Consider the following 19344-nt stretch of genomic DNA (forward strand, 5'->3'; position numbering starts at 1 on the left):
AACTTAACTGAAATAAAAAAACCCTTACCCTCCCCATGGAAGCAATGCCCATTGTGCATGGAATCAAGATTGTGGCAATGTGATCCCTTACACTGGGATTAGGTTACCCAAGTTTACAGCCGAGTTCTTCCACCGACTTGAGTCACCTTGGGCTATTTCCTTAAAATCTCTGCTCCTCATTTTATTATCCATTGAATGAGATTAATAATAGTACTTTCCTCAGTAAGATATGATAGTATAATATCATTCAATATGTGTAATGCTGGTATGGAAAGGATGGAACACATTAAAATTACAATAAATATCCATAATTATTGTATTCTATTTCATAACCGTTTATGGTAAAAAGCATGTGTATTGCCTCATATATTCCTAACAATATTATACAGAATGTTCTGACATGTTGCAGATGCAGAATTTTAGCAGCTAAATGATAAATATTAGCCAATATCACAGCATGTTGAATGGCGCAGTCATTCTTTCTGGCATCAGTACTTTTGTTAAATTAATGAATAATTCAATTTTCATTGCAAAACTGAATTTTACAGTGCAAAATCCAGTGGTTCTTAGCATATTCACAGCTGGATAACCATTATCACTATCTAATTTCAGAATATTTCTATCATCCCCCAAAGAAACGAATACCCATTCTCAACCATTGCTCACTCACCACCCCCATACCCTAAAAAAAATGAATCCACCTTTTTTCTATATGGAGTCTTCACATTTAATGTAAATGCAGTCATACAATATGTGGCTTTTTGTGTCTCGATTCTATAACTTTGTTGCACCTTTTATTGGTAATTCATTCCTTTTTATGGATAAAAATATCCATTGCACAGAAATAACACAATTTGTTTAATCTATTCAGCAGCTGAGAGAATTTGGGCTGTTTCAACTTTTGGTTATAGTGAATAATGCTGGTATGAATATTCATGTCCAAGTTTTCACATAAGCATGTATTTTCAATTTTGGAAGGAGTGTACCCAGTTGTAGAATTGCTGGATCATGTAGTAGCTATTTAACTATTAATTTCTATTAAGAACTGCCTATTTTTCAAAGCACTGTACCAATATATGGAAGGTTTCAATTACTCTACATTCTCCTCAGCACTTGTGTTTTATATGTTTATTATAGGCATACCAGGGGTTGTCTCTACTGTGGTTTTGATTTGCATTTCCCAAGTGGCTAATAATATTTAATGTTTTCTGACGTGTTTTTAGCCATTTGCATGTTTCCTTTGAAGAAATGCCATTCAAAACTTTTGCTCAAATTTTCACTGGGTTACTCATCGTTCTTGGATTTTAATCTTCTAGGTACTGTTCAGTTCAGTTCAGTTGCTCAGTCATGTCTGACTCTGCGACCCCATGAATCACAGCACGCCAGACCTCCCTGTCCATCACCAACTCCCAGAGTTCACTCAAACTCATGTCCATAGAGTCGGTGATGCCATCCAGCCATCTCATTCTCTGTCATCCCCTTCTCCTCCTGCCCCCAATCCCTCCCAGCATCAGACTCTTTTCCAGTGAGTCAATTTGTTGCATGAGGTGGCCAAAGTATTGGAGTTTCAGCCTTAGCATCAGTCCTTCCAATGAACACCCAGGATTGATCTCCTTTAGAATGGACTGGTTGGATCACCTTGCAGTATAAGGGACTCTCGAGAGTCTTCTCCAGGACCACAGTTCAGTTCTTTGGCGATCAGCTTTCTTCACAGTCCAACTCTCACATCCATACATGACCACTGGAAAAACCATAGCCTTGACTAGATGGACCTTCGTTGGCAAAGTAATGTCTCTGCTTTTTAATATACTATCTAGGTTGGTCAGAGGGTACCGTATCTAGGTACCGCACTCATGTCAAATATAAGACTTATAAACCTTTTCAACCATCAATAATAATTGTATTTTCACTACTTGACAGTGTTCTTTAAACCACAAGATTTTTATGTTGATGAAGTCTGCTTTACCTATTTTTTCTTCCCTTTGCTCTTGCTTTATATATTATATGTAAGTATGCATTGTATATTGTTTTGGTTTTTTTTTTTTTTTTAATGATTTCTCTGGTTTTAAGAGGTATATCAGAAGATTGCAGGTTCAAGTTTTGCCCCAGTCACAAAGGGATGAGTTGCTTTTTGAGGGCTTCCCTGGTGGCTCAAGTGGTAAAGAATCCACCTGCAATGCGGGAACTGCAGAAATGAAGGTTTGATCCCTGGGTCAGGAAGATTCCCTGGAGGAGGAAATGGCAACCCACTCCAGGATTCTTGCCTGAAGAATCCCATGGACAGAGGAGTATGGTGGGCTACAGCCCATGGGGTCACAAAAAGTTGGACACAACTGAAATGACTTAGCACTCATAAGAGGTATATTTAGGCCTTTGGGGCATTTTGAGTTCATTTTATGTAAAGGGTGAGCTTGAAGTCCCATTTCATTCTTTTTTGTAAGGAGATATCCAACTGTCCCAAAACCATTTGTTGAAAGGACTATTTTCCTATTGAATATTTTGTCACCTTTGTCTAAAATCAATTTCTCAAAGATATCATGAATTTATTCTGGATTTTAATTCTTCTTCCATTGATCTATATGTCTATCCTTATGCCAGAAGTACACTATATTGATAATGGTAAGTCTGTAGTAACTTTTGAAACCAGGAAGTATGAGTTCCTCAAATTTGCTCTTTTTTAAGATTGATTTCACTGTTTGTGTCCTTTGCCTTACTGTATAAATTTTAGGATATGTTTGTCAATTTCTATAAAAATGATTCCTGGGATTTTGATATGGATTTCAATGAACCTATATATAAGTTGGGGGAATTTAGCCATCTTAACAATATCAAACCTTCCAATCCATCAACATGGTGATTTTTTAGGTCTTCCTTAATTTCTCTGACAATGTCAATTATTTACTTGTTTAGTGACGTTTCTAAATTTAGTCTGCAAAATCTACAGTCTTTGTCATATGCGAACTAAGTAACTTAGTTGCTGTTTAACTACTAGACAGAAAATTCGTTAAAAACGTGGAACCAATAGATCTCCAGTGCTTGCCAAGGTGCTCTGTGTGTTTTATGGTATGTCTTTAACACAACCAGATGAATAGCAATTATGCCTTAGCTTTTACTTCCTGCTTGCATGGAGGCTTAAGGCCAAACAGATGTGACACTTAGGGCTTTTTCAGGTGTTTCCTAAACATGTCCAGGGCCTTGGGCTTGCACAAAATTCTGTACCTGCCTATGGCCTTTTAGATTTCCAAGAATATATCAGCGTTTTTCAAAGTGCATATAGACATCTCACCTCCCAGTTTTTGCTTTTCATCTTTTTAGTTAGCCTACTATTTGCCCCCAACTGTTATCTACGTTTTCAGGAAGCTGAAACATCAAACCAATGCTTCTAACAATTTTTGATAAATGACTCTGGATAAAAAGACTTTTGTCTTGGGTGACTTCCAAATCAGAGAAAACAGGGGCAGACTTGAAATTGGGATTTTCCAAGGAAACACCAAATATATAAGCTATAATTCTCTTTGAGAATATAGCTTTGAAGAAGAGCCAACTTTGTTTATCCCATTTCAGTGGTTGCCAGGCTTCTGGTTTTCACTACGCTTGCAGAGCATTATTTTTTAAGACTTCTAAAAGAACTAGAGAAATAGGAATGTAAATGGTGCAAACTAAAATGCCACAAAGGTCACAGTTCTTACCAAGGTTCAACACTTCTTTTCTTGAATAAATGCTTCCAGATTTCTGAGTCTTTCGTTAATTTCTAGAGTTTTGAAACCAATGGTTTTGATAATTTTGCAAGTTTTCACATTGATTTTACTTATGAAAGAATTTCAGATTTCATTACTCTACCATTTTCACTGACATCATCACCCTTACATACTATACTTAAAAACTAAAACATAAAATTTTTAAAATAACTAGGCCTATACACTAAGTTTTATATGGCAGTTTGGGCTTTGCATCTTCATATTACAGTTGCAAAATAACTTCAAACTGGACAATCCTTCACCTGTCTGGGAAGCAGGAATATAATATATTATCATTAATTTGCTTTTCTGTACTGAAATAAAATAAATTATTTGACATTTTACCTAGGAATATATGTATCTGTGTGTTTTTTTTTCTGTTTTTGCTTTCGTCTGACAAGACCTTAAAGATCCTTCAACTTTGTACAGAAGGTAAAAAGGAGGAAAGAACTTTTCTCCCACCCTATGAATAAGAATTTAGTTAATGTGCAATCTCATAACTTTTCATGAACTCATTAAAGGACAACATAAGACAATCTGTACAAGTAGTTAGGTTTATTTAATTACTGAAGGTACTGATACTTTGACATACCACTTGCTAATGTTTTAGAAAGCAAAAGAATTCAAGGAAAGTGAAAGATCTGGGTTTAACTCCTGTGTCTAACATTACACCAATTTATATTTAAAACAGCACAATACAGTCGATACTTGTACTACTAGATCTTATTAATTTTAAAAGGTAATTGTATTTACTCTAATTGACTGTAAGATATTCAAGCAACACTTCAACTTTCCATTTTGAAACTTGTTATATTCAAGAGCATTTGCTGGAGGCATGCAGTTCAGATTAAACATATAATGTGAATTCTTAACCAAATGAACTAGGAAATCTTTATTAAAAAGCTTTAAGACTGATGAAGCTTCCATATAATAAAATAACACTGGTCTCACCAATTTCGGAGAAGGAAATGGCAACCCACTCCAGTGTTCTTGCCTGGAGAATCCCAGGGACGGGGAAGCCTGGTGGGCTGCCATCTATGGGGTCGCGCAGAGTCGGACACGACTGAAGCGACCTAGCAGCAGCAGCAGCAGCACCAAATTTTATCATGCTATGCATATTTCTGAGAAATGATAGGTTGTTAGGAATCTTGAATTCAATATATATAAGGTTTTACTGCATTTTTCAGTCAAAAGTTAATAAAGCACATAATTTTAGGTTTTGGATATTGTCAAAAGTAGAATTTAACTGTCATGTTTCAGTGCCTTGTTTGGTTTTATATAACATGTAAATCACAGATGTTATTTGAAATCTACACTTTAAGTCATCATTTTAAGCTCAGATGCAACAAAGATAACTATTAAGTTACTGACATTAATACTATTAATGTTACTGATATCTTGTAAGATTTTAAAATATTTCTTTTATCTATTATTTATATCTCTATAAAAAACAGTGTTTAAATTACTTTAGAAATCCTAAGATATATATCTACACTTTTGTATTGAAAGATTCTGTTAGGATAAAAACAATACAAAGACAGATCTAAATTAAGGTTAAGTCTAATATTACTGTAATACAACTCTGTTAAATTGCTATACTTTACAAGCAGTGGCAAATAATATATGAAAAGTAACCACAACATTAAATTCAATATAATTAGGAAATGTTGATCTACAATAAATAGACTGCCAGTTATTTCTCCAGCAAAGAGGGGCTTAGTCAGGATCAACAGAGAATTGCAGTTCAGAGCCTATAACCACAGTGAGCTACATGCAAGTCCCTGCAGGGCAAGGGAATTTTATAGGGAGACAAAAGGAGATCTATAGTAAGTAAAGAGTTCATGCTCTTTCATTGGCTGAGCCCTGAGCAGGAAACAAGACAATTCTTCTTCTTCCAATTGGTTTCTGCTTTCTTTGTAGGGCATGAGAGCTCCCCCTGGTGGTCTCCCAACTCTATTTTGACGCTTCTGCTTAATAATGTTCTATGGAAGTATGAGAATATTTTATATAAATGTATATTGGTGCTCAGTTGCTTCAGTCATGTCCAACTCTTTGCGACTCTGAGGACTGTGGTCCACAAGATTCATTTGTCCATGGGGGTTCTCCAGGCAAGAATACTGGTGTGGATTGCCATGAACTCCTCCAGTGGATCTTTCCAACCCAGGAATTGAACCTGCATCTCTTAGGTCTCTTGTATTGGCAAGTGGGTTCCTTACCACTAGTGCCACCTGGGAAACCAATAAATGTATACGTGTGTGTGGCATCTATATATATCCAAAATTATTTAAATATACAAAATATACACATAATACTTTCAAAGGTTTTATATGATCAGTTCAGTTGTTGCTCAGTCGTGTCCAATTCTTTGTGACACCATGAACCGCAGCACGCCAGGCCTCCCTGTCCAACAGCAACTCCAGGAGTTCACCCAAACCCATGTCCATCATGTCAATGATGCCATCCAACCATCTCATCCTCTGTCGTCCCCTTCTCTTCCTGCCCTCAATCTTTCCCAGCATCAGGGTCTTTTCCAATGAATCAACTCGTCGCATGAGGTGGCCAAAGTATTGGAGTTTCAGCTTCAACATCAGTCCTTCCAATGAACACTCAGGAATGATCTTTAGAATGGACTGGTTGGATCTCCATGCAGACCAAGGGACTCTCAAGAGTCTTCTCCAACACCATAGTTCAAAAGCATCAATTCTTTGGCACTCAGCTTTCTTTATAGTCCAACTCTCACATCCATATATGACTACTGGAAAAATCATAGCCTTGACTAGACAGACCTTTGTTGGCAAAGTAATGTCTCTGCTTTTTAATATGCTTTCTAGGTTGGTCACAACTTTCCTTCCAAGGAGTAAGCATCTTTTAATTTCATGGCTGCAATCACCATCTGCAGTGATTTTGGAGCCCAGAAAAATAAAGTCAGCCACTATTTCCACTGTTTCCCCATCTATTTGCCATGAACTGGTGGGACCAGATGCCATGATCTTAGTTTTCTGAATGTTGAGCTTTAAGCCAACTTTTTCACTCTCCTCTTTCACTTTCATCAAGAGGCTCTTTAGTTCTTCTTCACTTTCTGCCATAAGGGTGGTGTCATCTGCATATCTGAGGTTATTGATATTTCTCCCAGCAATCTTGATTCCAGCTTGTGCTTCCTCCAGCCCAGCAATTCTCATGATGTACTCTGTATATAAGTTAAATAAGCAGGGTGACAATATACAGCCTTGACATACTCCTTTTCCTATTTGGAACCAGTCTGTTGTTCCATGTCCAGTTCTAACTGTTTCTTCCTGAACTGCATATAGGTTTCTCAAGAGGCAGGTCAGGTGGTCTGGGATTCCCATCTCTTGAAGAATTTTCCAAAGTTTATTGTGATCCACACAGTCAAAGCTTTGGCATAGTCAATAAAACAGAAATAGATATTTTTCTGGAACTCTCTTGCTTTTTCGATGATCCATCGGATATTGGCAATTTGATCTCTGGTGCCTCTGCCTTTTCTAAAACCAGCTTGGACATCTGGAAGTTCGTGGCTCACAAATTGCTGAAGCCTGGCTTGGATAATTTCAAGCATTACTTTACTAGCGTCTGAGATGAGGGCAATTGTGCAATACGTTGAGCATTCTTTGGCATTGCCTTTCTTTGGGATTGGAATGAAACCTGATCTTTTCCAGTCCTGTGGCCACTGCTGACTTTCCAAATAATAATATATATATATAAATGTATATTTTTATATAATGTAATTGAATAGATGAAGAGAGAGAGATGCATATCCTTATTCTAATCTTTAAATTTTGATTCAAGGATATCTGGGCATGTCAAAATAACAAACTTTTTTCCATCTATGAATTTCCAGAAGTTACTGATTTCTTATCACTTATGGTTTCCTATATCTGTGTCTATTGTGACATAGGTAGAGGAGACTTGGGTTTATATCCCAGTGCAGTAACTACTACTGCTGCCATATTGTTCCCCATTATGAAATATGAGTGAATGTAACTTTGCTAAATGGAAAAAAAATTGAACTGTGTGACATGAAGCAGTCTAAAATTGGACAGCAAACAATCTAACTATGGAGTATCAGTTGTCTAAGAGATCTTTGGACAACACCAGCTGCTCCATTCTTGAGAATTTGTGGCAAAGGAGGGATGGTCCAATGTGGGGTTAACTAAAAATCCAATGGGGTTATTATCTTATGTGCATTCCCTTCTGAGGATGGTGGGAGGGGCAGTGAGGCTGTTCCTCCAACACCAGGTAGCTCATTTTCCAGGTAACCCAGAGTGCGTGCTCAGGGTCAAGTTAGACAAATCCATTTATTGAATCACTACTCTGAATCTGCTTCTTCTGCCAATCACACTCAACATTTCAATTGATATAAAAAAATTGGACAATTTTTGTTTCCACTTTATTTTCCCCTTAGAAACTGACCTAGTTAAATGGTGACTGCCACTAATGTCAGTCTAAGATATCAGATTTTTGATAAGGCTAGTAGGTTATGCCATTTCATTCAGTGTTTGCTCTCTGTGGGTGTATGCAATTGTTTTGAATGACATGGTAAGGATGTTTTTCAACCCTAAGAAATTAGAGATCAAATGAAAAGTATGTTGTTGTCAGCAAAAATTGTATATTGGAAAGTGTTACTGCTGAAAAATAACTTGGCCAGATATAAGAATCTTTTTTGGAATTACATGGTTGCTGCTGCTGCTGCTAAGTCACTTCAGTCGTGTCTGACTCTGTGCGACCTCATAGACGGAAGCCCACCAGGCTCCCCCGTCCCCGGGATTCTCCAGGCAAGAACACTGGAGTGGGTTGCCATTTCCTTCTCCAATGTGTGAAAGTGAAAAGTGAAGTCGCTCAGTCGTGTCTGACCCCTAGTGACCCCACGGACTGCAGCCCACCAGGCTCCTCCATCCATGGGATTCTCTAGGCAATAGTACTGGAGTGGCTTGCCATTACTTGGTTATGGAAGGTCTAATTTAGTTACATTGAAATGAGCCAAACAAGTTTATATAACTTATGCAGTATTTTTTCCTTGTAAGAGGTCTCAAAAGCATTTCACATTCATAGTATCCAAGATATATTTGTTCTTGGTCTCCACTGATTATAAAAAATAATAATAATAACTCCATTTGAGATGGAATAGTTGGAACTGTAGTTTAAGCAAAATTAGATATACTTCACAGTTCATTCACAGTCATATAACTAACAGTGCAGTTTAGAAGTAAACAAAAATAAACACTGCTCATGTACACTTCAAAAGACTAAAAGATATACTACAGAATAAAAGAAAGCTTGAAACAAAACAATAAAATCTGCAGAGATATTAAATAATTTTTAAACATATCTGTGAAAATTAGCACAGCTGTATCAAACTGAATTTTATAAAAAAAATAGTAAGTACCACTAACATACATTCATAAATTATCTATCTGAATTTGGATTATTTGAATTTGAATTATCTGGCAATTAAAAAATAAAAGAGAATAAAAAATTGTGTCATAATTTAGGATAAAGATTATGAATAATGTTTATTGTTAGTATCAATGTGTATATGTGCATATGTGTGAAAACAAATTATACTTTAATGTTTATTACATCTTAGTAAATACAAACAAGTATTTGAGGTAAAGTCAAATAAGATGTATACAAATTTGCAATACACATAATCAAATGTTAAGGATTCCAGCCAACCGAAGATATAAACTCTGGAATATAGTTACAATCAATATTGCTAATTAATTTTCAGCTTCTGAAGGAGTACAAGGGAAGAAATGTGCCAACTGGGACAGAAAACTGGACACAGAAAAATGGAAGAAAAAATATAAAAACAGAACCATTCCCTTCACTCTGTTTTCCATAAATCGACCTGAAAAAGAGCCAGATTATGTCAGCTCAAATCCCATGAGTTACTTCATATTTACCCAGATTAAAATCCAGATGTTTCTATGGCTGTGTGAACTCCTTCCTCTTGTCCGACCAAACCTTCCAAACCTTCTCTATTGCTTCTATCCCTCCACCAATCTACTAGCTTTGCTGCACATGAATATGCCCTCATTCCAGAGGCTTTGCATGTGTTCTTATTTCTGCCCCCAGTCTCTTCCACCAAATATCTACTGTTTTACTCCAGCACTTTTTTCTGCTTTCCACTAATTGTCAGCTTTCAAACATACTAATTGTCAGTTCCCTCTGTACAAAGTAGCATTTTCTTATCACAATCCCCTTGTTGTTCAGTCACTAGAGCGTGTCTGACTCTTTGTGAACCAATAGGCTACAGCAGGCTAGGCCTCTCTGTCCTTCACTATCTCCTGGAGTTTGCCCTTCAGTCCCCTTATCCTTCAATTATTTTTCCTTATACTACTTATCAGCTTCTGACATCTCACACATTTATTTGCTTATTTATTTTCTTCTTTCCTCTGAATGCTGCTGCTACTGCTACTGCTGCTAAGTCACTTCAGTCGTGTCCGACTCTGTGTGACCCCATAGACGGAAGCCCAACAGGCTCCCCCGTCCCTGGGATTCTCCAGGCAAGAGCACTGGAGTGGGTTGCCATTTCCTTCTCCAATGTGTGAAAGTGAAAAGTGAAAGTGAAGTCGCTCAGTCATGTCCGACCCTTAGCGACCCCACGGACTGCAGCCTACCAGGCTCCTCCATCCATGGGATTTTCTAGGCAAGAGTACTGGAGTGGCTTGCCATTGCCTTCTCCGATCTGAATGCTAACTTCGTTAATTCCAAGGATTTTTCTTGTAAAAGTTTTTCTTACAGCCAAGACAATGCTGCACAGATATGTACCTGGCCATGTCCTGGGAGCTCAAATATATTTTATAAAAAGGTGTTAATGCATATCAAAAAATGCAACAATTTTCCTAGACTTCAATCCTATGAATTTCTTCTTAGATGAGAAATAATTTTTATTAGCTCTATTCTTTTCAACCCTTAACTTTGGCTTCCACGTGGACTTCCCACGTGGCTCAGTACTAAAGAATCCACCTGCCAATGGAGGAGATGCAGGTTTGTTCTCTGGGTGAGGAAGATCCACTGGAGAAGGACATGACAACCCACTCCCATATACTTGCCTGGGAAATCCCAGGGACAGAGGAGCCTGGCAGGCTACAGTCCAGGGGGTCACAAAGTGTGGGACACGACTTAGGAACTGAGCATGTTTGGTTTCCACACACACACAAAATTGCTATTTCATACACCATTTTCTTTCAGTTTATTTTTAAAGGAAAAAAAAAAGCTTACAAACTTTTCTTTCTATTGATTATGATTTTCTTTCATTTTCATTTGAAAGATTTTTACCTGGATATAAGGTCAATTAATAATTAATTCTATAATTTTCTCCTTAAAGCCTTTCAGATTATGAAAGTGAAAATAAGTAGGCTTCAATTCAAAATGTTTTCTAAAAATTAAGTTTCAGTCAAAAGTTTCTTCAAATATTTCAGTTCAGTTCAGTTCAGTTCAGTCGCTCAGTCGTGTCCGACTCTCCGCGACCCCATGAATCACAGCACGCCAGGCCTCCCTGTCCATCACCAACTCCCGGAGTTCACTCAAACTCATGTCCATCGAGTCGGTGATGCCATCCAGCCATCTCATTCTCCGTCGTCCCCTTCTCCTCCCGCCCCCAACCTTTCCCATTTATTCACACAAAAATTATGCTATTTCCTGCAAAAAGTGTATCAGTTTTGTACCTAAGAAGTTAATTTGTGTCTGCCAAGTCGCTTCAGTTCTGTCCGACTCTTTGTAACCCTATGGTCTGTAGCCTGGCAGGCTCCTCTGTTCATGGGATTCTCTAGGCAAGAATATCGGAGTTGCCATACCCTCCTCAAGGAAATCTTCCCAACCCAGAGATTGAACCCATGACTCTTATGTCTCTGGCATTAGCAGGTGGGTTCTTTACCACTAGTGTCACCTGGGAAGAAGTCATTTAACATTGTTTGTTGTTGTTGCAGTGTGCTTAATGTCCTACTGTTTGCAACCCCATGGACTATAGCCCTCCAGGCTCCTCTGTCCATGGAATTCTCCAGGCAAGAATGCTGGGGTGGGTTGTCATTGCCTCCTCCAGGGAATCTTCCCAACCCAAGGATCAAACTTAGGTATCTTGCATCCCCTGCATTGCATGCAAATTCTTTACCAGTAGTGCCACCTATGCTAAAAATGTCTTAAAACAGCAAAGTATATATGCTGAAAATAGTAATATCAAATCTCAAGGCACAAGACTTTAAGTGCTTTGTGTAGTGCCTAATAATTGGCATGCAGTCAAACAATTTATTTTCCAATGGCACTCATTTTTATCACTCATAAAGACTAATGCCAAACCATGATTAAAATGATATGTGCAGCCCTTCAAGCTCCCAGAAGTTGACATACAACTCAGAGACAAGTCAATACTTATCAAAAGATTTAGGAGCATCATATAATGCTAGTGCCAAGAGAAAACTAGTTAACATAGATCAGATAGGAGTAATTTGCTGTTATGATTGTGTTTTACAGACTAGAGTCAAAAGGCTGAAGTCAATCGAGTGGTAAATCAAATCATATATATATATTTATTTATTTAGCTTAACTGAGTAATATTTGTTTTAGTTATTTTAGAGCTTGGTCATCTCAGACAACCTATAAAAAAGAAAGAAAGGAAGAAAATCTTTAACAAAATTGCCTTATTTTCAGCCATGTGTGCATTAAACAAATAAAATTATGATAGGATTTTAGGTAATGTCACTTATATTCCATCTTTGCCTTATATTTTAACTTACAAGTCACAATTGTTGTTGTTGTTCAGTTGCCCAGTCATGTCTGACTCTTTGTGACCCCATGGACTGCAATGCACCAGGCCTCCCCATCCCTCACCATCTCCCAAAGTTTGCCCAAGTTCATGTCCATTGCATCAGTGATGCCATCCAGCCATCTCATCCTCTGACACCCTCTTCTCTATCTGCCCTCAATCTTTCCTAGCATCAGGGACTTTTCCATGAGTTGACTGCTCACATCAGATGACCAAAATACTGGAACTTCAGCTTCAGTATCAGTCCCTCCAAAGAGTATTCAGGGTTGGTTTCCCTGAAAATTGACTGGTTTGATCTCCTTGCTGTCCAAGGGACTTTCAGGAGTTTTCTCCAACACCACAATTTGAAGGTATCAATTCTTTGGCACTCTGCCTTCTTTACTGTCCAGCTCTCACAACCATACGTGATCACTGGGAAGACCATAGCCTTGACTATAGGAACCTTTGTCGGCAGAGTAATGTCTCTATTTTCCAGCAAACTATCTAGGTTTGTCATAGCTTTCCTCCCAAGAAGCAACTGTCTTCTGATTTCATGGCTGCAGTCACCATCCACAGTGATTTTAGAGCCCAAGAAGAGGAAATCTATCATTACTTCCATCTTTTCCCCTATTATTTGCCATGAAGTTATGGGACTGGTAGGGCTTCCCTGATAGATCATCTGGTAAAGAATCCTCCTCCAGTGCAGGAGACCCCGATTCAATTCCTGGGTCAGAAAGATTCCCTGAGAAGGAACAGGTTACCCACTCCAACATTCTTGGGCTTCCTAGTGGCTTAGATAGTAAAGAATCCACCTACAATATGGATGGCTTGGGTTCGATCCCTGGGTTGGGAAGATTCCCTGGAGAAGGGTATGGCAACCTACTTCAGCATCCATGCCTGGAGAATCCTCACAGACAGAGGAACCTGGCAGGCTACAGTCCATAGGGTCACAAAAAGTCACACATGACTGAGCGACTAAGCACAGCACAATGGGACAGGATGCCATGATCTTAGATTTTTTAATATTTGATTTTAAGCTGGCTCTTTCACTCTCCTCCTTCACCCTCTTCAAGAGGCTCTTTAGTTCCTCTTCATTTTCTGCCATAGAAGTGAATAGTCGGTAATGTATATAACCTATTTATGACTATTGGCTTTCCTCAAAAAGTGCTTTGATATATGCCAATGCGTAAATTCTTCACATTAACATTCATTTGTAATCATAACAATTATAGAACTGAAAATACTTGTCTAGAACAGAAACTTAACATCTGCAGTAAATGCAAAATTAGAAAGGTATTTTTCTGTTGCCCTGGTGCTGGGATTATTTCATGTTGTATCCTCATCCTGACAACCTCTATTTTTTATTGATTCTGCTCCTACAACTACCAGAAAATGATTGCATATAGTATAAGGATTGGCAAATAGTAAGCACTTCCAAATACGCTTGCTTATTGAATTAATGGAAGAGTAGATAAATGACTACAAATCAGGTGAAAAGAAGATTGAATTGGACATTGCATAGTATATAATATGAATACAATAAATAAAGTATTATACAAATATTTGAGGGAAGGGGAGTGTGCGGGTCATGGAATGATCTGATGGAAACTCTACATACACTGTTTTTTTAAATGTGGACTGGCAGCATATTATTGATTACGTCTTATATATTGGAGCCTGTGATACAAATTAGAAATATCAAATTCACTTTCTGTTATACACATATCACAGTCTATAATGAGACATGTATTTAAACTACTAACCATCATGAAAATGGTGAAAAGGGAAATATATTTACATTGAATACAGAAAAATAACCTTATTCAGATTTGGAAAGAAAAACCTAAAACATAAATAAGTTGAATTTTCATCAAATACTGTATTCAAAATTGAGTACAGAATGATGCAATGTCAGAAATTTTGAGAGAACACAATTACAACCTACTACTTTTACCTATGCAAATAGTTACCTAAAATAGCATCCAATACAATTTAATGCTCACTATGTATCTGACACTTCAACTAATAACTTACACTTTTTTATTATTAATCCTACAAGTAGTCTAGCGAGATAGTATCATTTTATTCAACTATGAAACTATTTCAATTGTGAAATGAAAGAAAGAAATGATATAAATGGTTGAAAAGTTTATGAAACTTTGTCCAAAGAACCTTAGTTTGGAATTAATGAATGTGGTATTTGAGTCCTGCTCTAACTAAATATAAATTCTCCTGTAACAACCATTGCTGTATGTAGAGTGTATAGCCTGAAGGCAAATACAAAGTTATTCTCATATTTGAAAATGTTGAAGCTGTACTAACTGTATTTTATTAAAAGCATATTTAAATGTCTACTACATTAAAATAAGAAACAAAAGTAATGACTCTGTAAGTGAGAACACTGCACTATTTATCTGCTTATATATCCCATGTCCCAAGAACCCAACTATCCCCTATCAAATCTCTCATTTTGGCATAGAAGAGCTTTCAAGGTTGAGAATTCAGCCTATTTTGAAGCTCTGATACTCTAAAATATATCCTGGACCTCATGCTCTGTCTTCTGATCACAGAAGATAAGAGTCAAGGAAGGTGTCCAACTTTTATATTAATACTTCACTTTCAATTGTTGATGGATTGAATTTCATTGTTTTTCTCAAACTTGTGAATTTTCCCCAGGGGCAGTCGGAAAATTTCTTGCTTTTTACAACCGTTACTTCTGCCAAATCTTCTCAAATGCTTAGAACACTGCACCTGTCAGTACATTCCCTTCGTTTTGTGTCCCAATAAAAAGCTGTGCCATTACACCATGCAAGGACTTTGCATTCTTCATCTGCTCTCAATGCTAGCCAGTCAGGTTCCAAATCCCATTCTTTAGAAGTGATTTCTCAGATTACTTCTCACATGCGTCTGTGAAGAAGACTCTGGGATGAAAATTTGCATCTAGGAAGTTTCTTGGGTTGTCTATTGCTAGCTACTGACTCAAATGATTACATATAATTAATTATGACTGATTGATGTTGATGTACAGTAGAGGCCACCACAAAATTGTAAAGTAATTATCCTCCAATTAAAAAAAAATGATTGACAGTGATGGAAGTAGAACTGGGCAGAATGAGAAAACTGTTATGTGGTTGCAGCAGTTCAGTTAAGTTTAGTAGCTCCGTCGTGACCGACTCTTTGCGACCCCATGAATCACAGCACACCAGGCCTCTCTGTCCATCACCAACACCTGGAGTTCACTCAAATTCATGTCCATCGAGTTGGTGATGCCATCCAGCCATTTCATCCTCTGTCGTCCCCTTCTCCTCCTGCCCCCAATCCCTCCCAGCATCAGAGTCTTTTCCAGTGAGTCAACTCTTCGCATGAAGTGGCCAAAATATTGGAGTTTCAGCTTTAGCATCAGTCCTTCCAATGACCTCAGAAAATCTAGCAGTATACACCAAACAATTGCACTGTCTTGAGGCAACCAGGCTGGGCCTATTAAATACCCTATTCACCAGTTGTTGCTGTCGTTCAGTCACTAAGTCATATCTGACTCTTGGCAACCCCATGGACTGCAGCTCACCAAGCCTCCCTGTCCTTCACTATTTCAAGGAGTTTACTCAATTTCATGTCTACTAAGTCAGTGATGTTATATAACCATCTCATCCTCTGCCACCCCCTTTTCCTTTTGCCTTCAATCTTTCCCAGTGCAAGTTCTTTTGCATTGAGTCTGCTCTTTGCATCAGGTGGCCAAATTATTGGAGCTCCAGCTTTTAGCATTTGTCTTTCCAATGAATATTCAGGATTGATTTCCTTTAGGATTAACTGGTTTGATTTACTAGCAGTCCAAGGGACTCTTAAGAGTATTCTACAGCACCACAATTTGAAAGCATTAGTTCTTCAGCTGTCAGTCTTCTTTATGATCCAGCTCTCACTGGACCATACATGACTACTGGAAAAACCATAGCTTTGACTATACTGAACTACTTTTTAGCAAAGTGGTGTCTCTGCCTTTTAATGCACTGTTTATGTTGGTCATAGCTTTCCTCCCAAGGAGTAAGCGGCCTTTAATTTCATGACTGCAGTCACCATCCGCAGAATTTTGGAGCCCCAAAAAATAAAGTCTGACACTGTTTCCATTGTTTCCCCATGTACTTGCCATGAAGTCATGGGACCAGATGCCCTGATCTTAGTCTTTAGAATGTTGAGTTTTAAGCCAACATTTTTACTCTCCTCTTTCATCCTCACCAAGAGGCTTTTTAGTTCCTCTTCACCTTCTGCCATTAGGGTGGCGTCATCTTCATATTTGAGATTACTGATCATTCCCAGAAATCTTGATTCCAGCTTATGGTTCATCCAGTCCATCAATTAGCACGATGAACTCTCCATATAAGCTAAATAAGCAGAGTGACAATATACAACCTTGTTGTACTCCCTTCCCAATTTTGAACCAGTCCATTGTTCCATGTCCATTTCTGATTGTTGCTTCTTGTCCTGCATACAGGTTTCTCAGGAGGCAGGTAAGGTGGTATGGTACTCCAGTCTCTTGAATTATCCACAGTTTGTTGTGATCCACATAATCAAAGGCTTTAGTGCAGTCAATGAAGCAGAAGTAGATGTTTTTGTGGAGTTCCCTTGCTTTTTTCTATGCTCCAACAAATGTTGGCAATTGATCTCTGGTTCCTCTGCCTTTTCTAAATACAGCTTTTACATCTGGAATTTTTTGGTTCACGTACTGTTTTGAAGCCTAGTTTGAAAGATTTTGAGCATTACCTCCTAGCATGTGAGATGAGTGCAACTGTGCTGTAGTTTGAACATTCTTTGGCATTTCCCTTCTTTGGGACTGAAAACTGATCTTTTCCAGTTCTGTGGCTAATTCTGAGTTTTCCATATTTGTTGGCATAATGAGGGCAGCACTTTAACAGCATAATCTTTTAGGATTTTTAATGGCTCAGCTGGAATTCCATCACTTCTACTAGCTTTGTTTGAAGTAATGCTTTCTAAGGCTCAGTTGACTTCGCCCTCCAGGATGTCTGACTTTAGGTGAGTGACTACACCATTGTGATTAATAAGACCTTTTAATGACCATCAGGGCATTAAGACCTTTTTGTTTAATTTATCTGTGTATTCATGCCACGTCTTCTTAACCTCTTCTGCTTCTCTTAGGTCCTTACCATTTTTTTCCTTTACCATACCTATCCTTGCATGAAATGTTTCCTTGATATCTTCTTGAAGGGCTCTCTAGTCTTTCCCATTTGATTGTTTTCCTCTATTTCTTTGTATTGTTCACTTAAGAAGGCCTTTTTATCTTTCCTTGATATTTTCTGGAACTTTGTATTCAATTGGGTATATCTTTCCCTTTCTCCCTTTCCTTTTGCTTCTCAATCATTAGATATTGGCATCAGTCACTAGATGTTGCTAGCTCTGGAAAGTGATGACATCAAATGAGGGAGCTCTCTCTCTTAGATTCCCAGACTCAGCTGAGAGTCTTCATTCTCCACAACTTCAGAACCTGGGGGGGAGAAGGGTCTCATTCCTGAAAGGATGGGAGAATCATGCATCTGACCAGTGTATATGGCACATGGGACCCAGATGAGAGAGACTTTTTCCTTCTGTTGTTTTTAAGACAGTGAGTGTTCTTTTGACATTATATGCATGACTGTAAAATGAAGTATGCTTTGTAACTGCATGTTTACTTATGATAAACAATCTGGTCTTAGAAACTCATTGAAAAGTCATGGTAGATATTTTTATATCTTAAAATTTTCAATTTCTCATTTTTTCTTGGAATTGAGAAAACGCATTTGAAAAACCTGTAACCTTATTCTAAATGTAAAGGGTTAAATTTATTTTCTCCAACAGGGAGATAACATCTGGAAAATCAAATATAACTGGAACAAGTATCCAACAAAATTTTTATCAACACATTTTATTATTTTGAACATGGCAATTTAAATTATAATGTGCTAGGATTGACCTATATCCTTGATGTGTTTGATGGTGATGGTAATGGTAATCATCGCAATGTCCTTTGAAATACATATAGCATGTTATAACACGCTTCTTCAAGGGTACTATATTTTGACTTTTACTGTTGCTGTTTCTACTGCTACTACTATAACTGTTAACTACTACCACCAGCTCTACGATTATGATCTGGCAAAAGACTAAATCTCTAATTCAGTGAAAGGCTGTGAATTTTTAATATGATGGCTCAACATGGCTTATTTTCACTACTATAGGTAAGATGGGAGCTATTTTATTTGTTGGCTTGTATATTTGATGTAAGTCAAATAAGTAGATATAGATAGTAAGACATATAACTGACCTGTTGGTTTGCTTCTTGATATCTGATTAAATGTTTCCTATCATATGGTTCTGTGTGTCATGTTTATCCATAGGAATGTGGTTATCCAGAGTTATTCTGATCTTCACTACAATTGAGATTTCAATTTTTACTACAACCTGTAACATTCCTGGCCTGCTGATTTTGTCATGTTTTAAAAATTCTGACTTTCTTCAACATTATGTAGAAGGAAAAAGCAGTTGACCAGAATCTGAGGGAGACAAGTTAAACAGGTCATTGGCCACATGCCTCTAATAGATTCAGTCCGAGAGGAGCTACCCCACGTCCAACAGGCGGTGGCTGCGCGGGCGCAGGAGGGCCGAGAGGAGCTACTCCGCGTTCAAGGTCAGGAGGGGGGGCCTTGAGGAGATACCCCTCGTCCAAGGTAAGGTACAGCAGCTGCACTTTGCTGGAGCGGCTGTGAAGAGATTTTCCACGACCAAGGTAAGAGAAACCGAAATAAGACGGTAGGTATTGCTAGGGGGCACCAGAGGGCAGACAAACTGAAATCATAATCA

This window comes from Moschus berezovskii, chromosome 13 (genome assembly GCF_049115385.1).
Source record: "Moschus berezovskii isolate FMDL1 chromosome 13, NW_MosBer_1.0, whole genome shotgun sequence".
NCBI classification, from domain to species: Eukaryota; Metazoa; Chordata; class Mammalia; order Artiodactyla; family Moschidae; genus Moschus; species Moschus berezovskii.